This window comes from Eriocheir sinensis, chromosome 42, assembly GCF_024679095.1.
Source record: "Eriocheir sinensis breed Jianghai 21 chromosome 42, ASM2467909v1, whole genome shotgun sequence".
Lineage (NCBI taxonomy): Eukaryota > Metazoa > Arthropoda > Malacostraca > Decapoda > Varunidae > Eriocheir > Eriocheir sinensis.
In genome coordinates, this window is record NC_066550.1 from 12,564,553 (window position 1) to 12,572,044 (window position 7,492).

The 7,492-nt window shown below is 38.3% G+C and overlaps 1 long non-coding RNA gene across 1 annotated transcript in view; it reads right to left on the reverse strand.

The window, feature by feature from the left end:
- Positions 1-324: 324 nt before the first annotated feature.
- The window catches only part of LOC127010026 (uncharacterized), a 10,513-nt gene continuing 3,345 nt past the window's right edge, over positions 325-7,492 (reverse strand). Inside the window, exons 2-3 of the long non-coding RNA XR_007762787.1 lie at positions 1,266-5,525; positions 325-456 (exon numbers count right to left, since the gene is read on the reverse strand). This is a non-coding gene — a long non-coding RNA (uncharacterized LOC127010026). The remainder of the gene's footprint in view (positions 457-1,265; positions 5,526-7,492) is intronic.

A 7,492-nucleotide genomic window follows, 5' to 3' on the forward strand; every position in this document is an offset into this window, starting at 1 on the left:
TCCTAATCAAGTAAATCAGGTAAAGCTTAATATAACTAAGTGAAAAAAACAAGAACAGGTAACACGAATACGGGTATACTTCAGGTAAGACAGAAAAAAATAGGTTAAGTAATCAATCAATTAAAACCAGGTGACATACGAAAAACAAGTAAATCAAATATCACAGGTAGAACAGGTGCCACACAACACAAACAGGTAAACAAGAGGAAAAAGGTGAGAAGTATTACCTGAACCTATTAACATGTCCTTAAGTGAAAAATATGAAAAACAAGAAATCGAGGAATACAGGTGCACACGTGACACGGGTAGAATAGGTAGGTCAATCAATACAAAACAGGCTCAGAGTACGTCACCTCGCGTTATGTGGGCCGACGATGTGGTCATGAGAGGAGGAGGCGGTGATGGCGTTGTCCGGGATCATGCCAGACTCCATACCCAGGGCGCCGTCACACCCGCCTAGGAGAGGGAGAGAGAGAGGAGTGATGAGTGAGTGAGGGAAGGAGAGAGGGAGGGATGTGAGTCAAGAGGAGAGAGAAAAAACTTGTGTCGTTCCAATCTGCGAGTGTGAACGAAATCCCGACCGAATAATATTAAAGAAAAAAAAATAAGAAAAAAAGTTAGAGGTAAAGTGAGGAAAATAACAACAATAAGTGCGTAGAGATATAGATAGATAGATAAACAGATAGATAAAGAACGTAAAGGAAAGGAAAGAGGAATAAAGAAGAGTGTTAAATTTTGAAGTGAGGAATTCTTGGACAATATCTATTTTTTTTTTTATCTCTTCCTCTAAACTGTTCTAATCTTCCTCCTCCTCCTCCTCCTCCTGCTCCTCCTCTTCTTCTTCCTCCACCTCCTGCTCCTCCTCCTCTTCCAAAAAACGACAATGGATGCATACTTGAGGGAAATCATTCTCTCTCTCTCTCTCTCTCTCTCTCTCTCTCTCTCTCTCTCTCTCTCTCTCTCTCTCTCTCTCTCTCTTTGTTGGTACCCAGAGAGCGTTCCTGTCTATCAGTCAATCAATACACACACACACACACACACACACACACACACACACACACACACACACACACACACACACACACACACACACACACACACAAACTAGTAACAACATCAAACTACAATAATTCAAGTTTGAGAGAGAGAGAGAGAGAGAGAGAGAGAGAGAGAGAGAGAGAGAGAGAGAGAGAGAGAGAGAGCATTATTATCATCAAGACCAAACAAACACACAAACGCACAAACAAACACCAAAAAACACTCACCAAGCCACAGCGCAGACGCCATATGCGGTAGGGACATCACCACCATCACCACCACCACCATCACCATCACCACCACAGACGAAGAAAGGTGGTGAAAGATAGTGACGCCTCCTCTTCTTCGCCTCGCCACCGCCACCTCCTTCACCATCTGACCCTCCATCGTCTCAGCACTCAGCACTCAGCACTTCCCGAGGCCAGCACTGAGAGGCGTTAGACCCCCTTCATAATCGGTGCTGAGTTCTGTATTGGGGGGATGGGCCGTTGGGGTTGGGATATGTGGGGTATGTGGTTCTTTGGTGGGGTGATCCTTGGGGTGATGGGATGTCTTTTGGGATGTGTAAGTTGGTCTGGTTTGGTTGTGGAGTGGTTCAGTTTGTGGAAGGGTTTGATTGGTGGGCTGGTTTAACTTGTGGAGTGATTGTGGAGTTGTGGGTTTTGTGGTTAAGTTTTGGTATGGTTTGAAGTGGTTCTAATTGCGGAGTGGTTCGAATCGTGGTGTGTTTGGTGCAGTTTGAGAAGTGGTTGTATAAATTTTCACTTTTTTTTCCTTCCCTTTTCCTTTTTTATATTTTCACTTTTCAATTTCTACTTTCTTCATACTTTTCATTTTTTTCACTTTTTTCTTCTCTTTGTTTTACTCCAATATGTATTTTCTCTTATTTCTTCACTATTCTTCTTTCCTTCTCTTCTCTTTTTTCTCTCTTGGTTTGGGCACGTTTCCAATTTGAGTATTTTCCAGAACGTGTCACAATCAAGTAAATTTCTTCTTTGTTTCGTTATGTCATATTTTCCAGGGAAGTGTATTGGGTATTTCCGTGTTCAGAATCGTGTCTTCAGAGGTTGTGGTGGTGGTTGGGTTAGCGTAATTTTTTTTGTCTTAAGTATTTTTTGCGTGCGTGTAATCCTAGGAGTTGCGTGGGCGTGTTAGTGTGTTCGAAAGACCGGTAGGTGTGTGTGAGAGAGGAGAGTCCTAATATCGTGGGTCTGAGGAGCTTATCTGTAGCTTCTAGGGATGTTCTCGGCTCAGGGACTTTGATATGTGGGTTAGACTAATCTTTGGTTACGGCGACTTATAAATTAATGTGCTGGTGAGTTATAAATGAGTTAAACTTGAATACATATTATATATAAATACAAAATACTGGACATCAATCTGGGTTTCTTTGTGAACGAATGGAAACAACTATCTGGGTCTCGTACAACAAAAGAGACTCTGGTGGCTGTTATCAACTAGGAAATCATTTGTCTCGCTTTCTTTGGGACGAGTTAAGTGGGCGCTATAATCTTGGAAAACATCTGATATTGCTTTGTGGAAAAATTAACTTGTATTAACATTTAGATAAGCATACTTAGGAAATCACTTCATTTTGTTTTTGATTAGTTATATTTTGTTATGACACGGAGGACACAACTAGGAAATCATTTACTCTTGATTTTTGTGATAACTAAGATACTTTCTACAGACACTGAGAAAGAAACACCTAGGAAACCATTGACTCTTGAACTCTGGGAGAATTCTGTTACTTCTACTGACACTCAGAAATGAACGAGGAGAATTAAATTACTTTCTACGCACACTTAGAAAGAAATAACAATATAAATCTTCTATGGAATTAACTTTGATTATTGGAGTAACTCGGGTCCACAGGGCGTCTATGTAAACCTAGAAACGTTAATTAACCTTACCTGGGAGTGTGGTGGGTAACTATTTAGCACACTGGGTTTAACTTGTAACTTTAGGGAACTGGAACCAAAACATCTAGAACTTGGAAAATTTGATATGACATTCGTTTTTAATTTTTTGGGGGGGGTTATATTATTTTGGGGTGGTTAATGTTATTTTTTGGGGGAGGAGAGTTTTAATACTGATTCTTAGTTTTATTAAGGAGAGGAAAATTTATCATATATGAGGACTTTTTTTAATTAGGGGGTAAATATTTGAGGGAAGTTACGGGGAATATGTAATTTAATTTGTTGGGGTATATATTATTTTCTTTCTGGGGGAGGCAGTAATATTATTTTCTGCATGGGTATCTAATTACTATTTTTTACTGGGAGAGGTGAATATAATTTTCTATAAGTGGAAACACCATTTTCTATTTTCACTTGGGGGCTAATATCGTCTTGCACTGTCGTTTTACCGGGAGGGGAGGCGGTAATGTTATCCGTCGGGAAATATATTTTGTTTTACTGTCCTGTAGATAGTTATTAAATTCTAGGGGAGTGTACTGATATTTTCAAGGCATAGCTGTTTCGTCCAAGGCGGGAATGTGGTAATATCTTTCTGAAGGGGCGAATATTATATCATTTTGTGGGGTGTAAATATTTCTTTCAGCTAATATTTCCCCTTTTTGTGACACTAACTAATATATTCCTTTGTTTCGGGGGTCTAAATTTTCTTCTTTACATATGTTTAACTATATTTTGTTTTCTCCGGGTAATTTGTTAAGAAAATAAAATAAAATGTTCTCGTTTGTTATCTTAGGGGAATGTGCTTGTGAGTGTGCGTGTGTTTGTGTGTGCGTGTCGCGGGGTTGTTGAGGTTTGCGTGTGTGCGTGCGTGAGTGTGTTTAGGGAGGACACGGACGCAGGTACAGAAACTTGAGTTGGAAATGGGGGTTGGTCACGCTCTCTCTCTCTCTCTCTCTCTCTCTCTCTCTCTCTCTCTCTCTCTCTCTCTCTCTGTGTTTTATTCTTTCAGTCTTTTGGCAAAACTAGACCAAAAGGGGAATACACACACACGTACATACATACATACATGGGTGCGTGTGCGTGTGTGATATGTGAGTTCGTTTGTTTGTCTGTTTGTTTTCTCCCCCCTTTTCTCTCTTTTCTCTTCGTTTTTTTTCACTTCTCTTCACTTCTCCACTTTTTTCGCGTTAATTTTCTCTCGTTTCTTTTCCTTATTTTTCCTTCAAGTTTTCCTTCCTTTCCTTCCTTCCTTCACTGGTCATTTCCTTCTTCCTTCCACGCACACTCCTTCACTTGTCTCCCTCTCTCTCTCTCTCTTTCCTTCGTTATTCGTTATTTTCTAGTTTATTTTTCTTATTATTTATCTTCGTTAATTCTCTCTTCTCAAAATCGTCTTCTTTCCCCTTTTCTCTCGTCTCCTAAATATCCGTTTTGTTAATTTTAGCGTTTCGTGTATTATTTTTGTACTATATTATATTTCACTACTTCTAAATCATCTTCTAATTAGCTTCTATTTCCTCTATTTCTATTTCTTCTATTAGCTCATTTGTCTACCTGTGTTTCACCTTAGTTTCGCTACCGCACTAATTGATATGGTTTCGTTGGGCACTTGGTTTCAGCTTCACACGCTCATCCGGTTTCAGTTTCGTTTCCTGTTTTCCTTTTTTATCGCCGTTTCGTTCCTCTTTGATATGTGTTACGGTTCGGCACTTCCGTTTCCCGTTCTCTGTTTCTCATGATCCCGTTTTCTTCGTTTTCTGTTTCGTCAAGTGTGTTTTTTTCCCGTTTTCTTTATTAGCTGGTTTAGGATGTCATGTTTTCTATGTTTGTTTTCATGATAGATATGTTTCAGTACTCCATTTTCTTCCCGTCTTCTTATTTTTTTTTTCTTACTTTACTGTTTCATGTTTTTTGCTTAACTTTCTCCTGTTTCTTCGGTTTTTTTTTCCTATTCCACTTCACTCTATCATTTTTTTTCCTTTAGTATTTTTTTGTTTATATTTATCTTCCTCTCTTCGTCACTTTTCCACTTTCTTTTGTTTTGTTTTGTTTTTAATTTCCTTTCACTTATTCTTCTTTGACCCTTCCTTCACTTTCCTTCCGCTTATTACACTTTCTCTTTGTTAATCCTTCCACGGCCACTTAAGTCATTCCCACCACACTTAACACCCACTTTAAAAACACCAACCTTCCACACACACAGAAACACAAAAAACACGAATCAAAGTCCCATGAAACACACCACACCACTTCACCACTTACAAAACACTTATAAACACCCTTACTTCACAACGTCCCCCATGCAGCTTCCACTTGTAACACTTCGACACATCACTTCGGTCACTTTAGATTCGTGGTGGCAAGTTTCCATGGTGGTTTGCTCTGATTCCATGGTTTAAATTGCTTCCTTGTGGCTCACGTTTGGTTTATAAGGTGGTGTGGGTGCGTTAGTAATGGTGGTGGTGGTGGGTGGCTGTGTGTGAGTATGTTTTGAGTTTCAGTTCTTTGTCTCTTTGGATCCAACTCTCTCTTTCTCGGTTCTTGCGTTCTTGATCTCTTTCTCACGACCTGCGGGAGATATAAACACGTAAGAAGTTAGACAGGTTAATGATGGATGGTTCTTACATGTACGATTTTGTTTGTTTTCTAATTGTTTTGTTAACTTTATCTTATCTGCATGTGTATATATATATATATATATATATATATATATATATATATATATATATATATATATATATATAAGGAAGAAGGAAGAACATGTGAACCAGTTGTAAAGGACGAGTATCAAGTCTACTTGCCCTGCACTGATCCTGTACTGGTCCTGTAGCAGGTCAGGCACCAGTGAATCATTGCCGTCTCTTACAAGGAAAATATTCAAAAGCATAAAAAAAATTGAAGTATTATTCCTACTTATGATTTTTATGTGAAAAACTCATCATGGGTAATGTATATCAAAATATGGTTTCATTTAACATTGGCCAAGTTTTTATTTATTTTTTAATCAAGATTTTTTTCCAACCCTGCTTCTTTCCGTATAAACAAGGGAATACAGACGGCGACGCTACTACTGTAAAAAAAATTCGACCGCGCTACCAACGGAATGGGGCAGACTGTATTTTTTCTTTCCTCCTCTCTCATATGCACACACCTTTCCGTATAGATGTTTAAAGACCAGACGGAGAGATGGTACTATAAATAGATTCAACCGCGCTACCAACGACATGGGGCAGACTTCTCTATCTATCTCTATCTCTATATCTATCTGTCTCTATCTATCAAACTGTTACCTGAATACAAATTTTATCATGTTTAATCAAGGCAGTATTCGTAACTAGAAATACGCAATACATCTCGAAAGGTAAAAATACAGGTGGAAAAATTATGGTTCTGGTAATGGTGGTGGTGATGATGGTGGTGATAGTGGTGGTGGTGGTGGTGGTGGTGCTACCCTTCTAACAATGCAATAGACCTTCACAAAGAACAAAAGCACAGCGGGAATATATCAAACCGTTTCCCGGGACGGAGATGGAATACCCGAAAAAAAAGTGTGATTGGAAACAGGTGAGAGAGAAAAGAATTGATGGTGTAATTAATAACAGATGAAAAATAAAAGAAAATAGTGGATGAATTGAAAAGAAATGAAAATGAAGAATGAAAATAAAGGAAAAAGAATGAGGAAAACAAAGGAAGTGAAGAAAAATAATGAAAAGAAGGGAAAATGAAAAAGAAAACAAAGTACATAAACAAATATAATGAAAAAAAGGATAAGTAGGAAGGAAAACAATGGAAGTGAAGAAAAGAACGAAAAACAAGGAAAGTGATAAGGAAAACAACGTAGGTAATTAGAAGGTATGAAAGAAAAATAAAAGGAAGTAAATGAATTGAAAACAAGTAAAAGAAAAAAAATTATGGTTTGATTAATAACAGGTGAGGAAAAAACGAAAAAAAAGAAAGATGAATAGAACAATGGAGATGAACAAAAAGTATGAATATAAGGAAAATGGAGAGCAGAACAATGAAAGGTGAAGAAATAATAATAATAATGATGAATAATAAACGATGAATAAAAGAAAACGAAGTCAATGATGAATGAAAAGAAAACGAATACTGAAAAATGAATGGAAGAAAACGTAGACTGAATACTGAATGAAGGAAAACGGAGACTGAAAACTGAATGACAGAAAACGGAGTGAGTGAATAACAAACTGAATGAATAACAAACTAGACCTGAGATAAATGTTTGTATTGGTGTGTGTGTGTGTGTGTGTGTGTGTGTGTGTGTGTGTGTGTGTGTGTGTGTGTAGACAGAGATAAAGCGATCTATTGATGTAACACAAAAGCTTCTGGTGGAGGAGGAGGAGGAGGAGGAGGAGGAGGAGGAGGAGGGGGAGGATGAAATGGAGGAGGAGGAGCAGGAGGAGGAGGAAGAGGAGGAGGAAGAAAGAATAATCGAGTGTGGAGGAAAAATGAGTCTACGTGTGAGTGAAAGTGAGAGAGAGAGATCTTTACGTGTTTCCTTTATTTCTCATTAT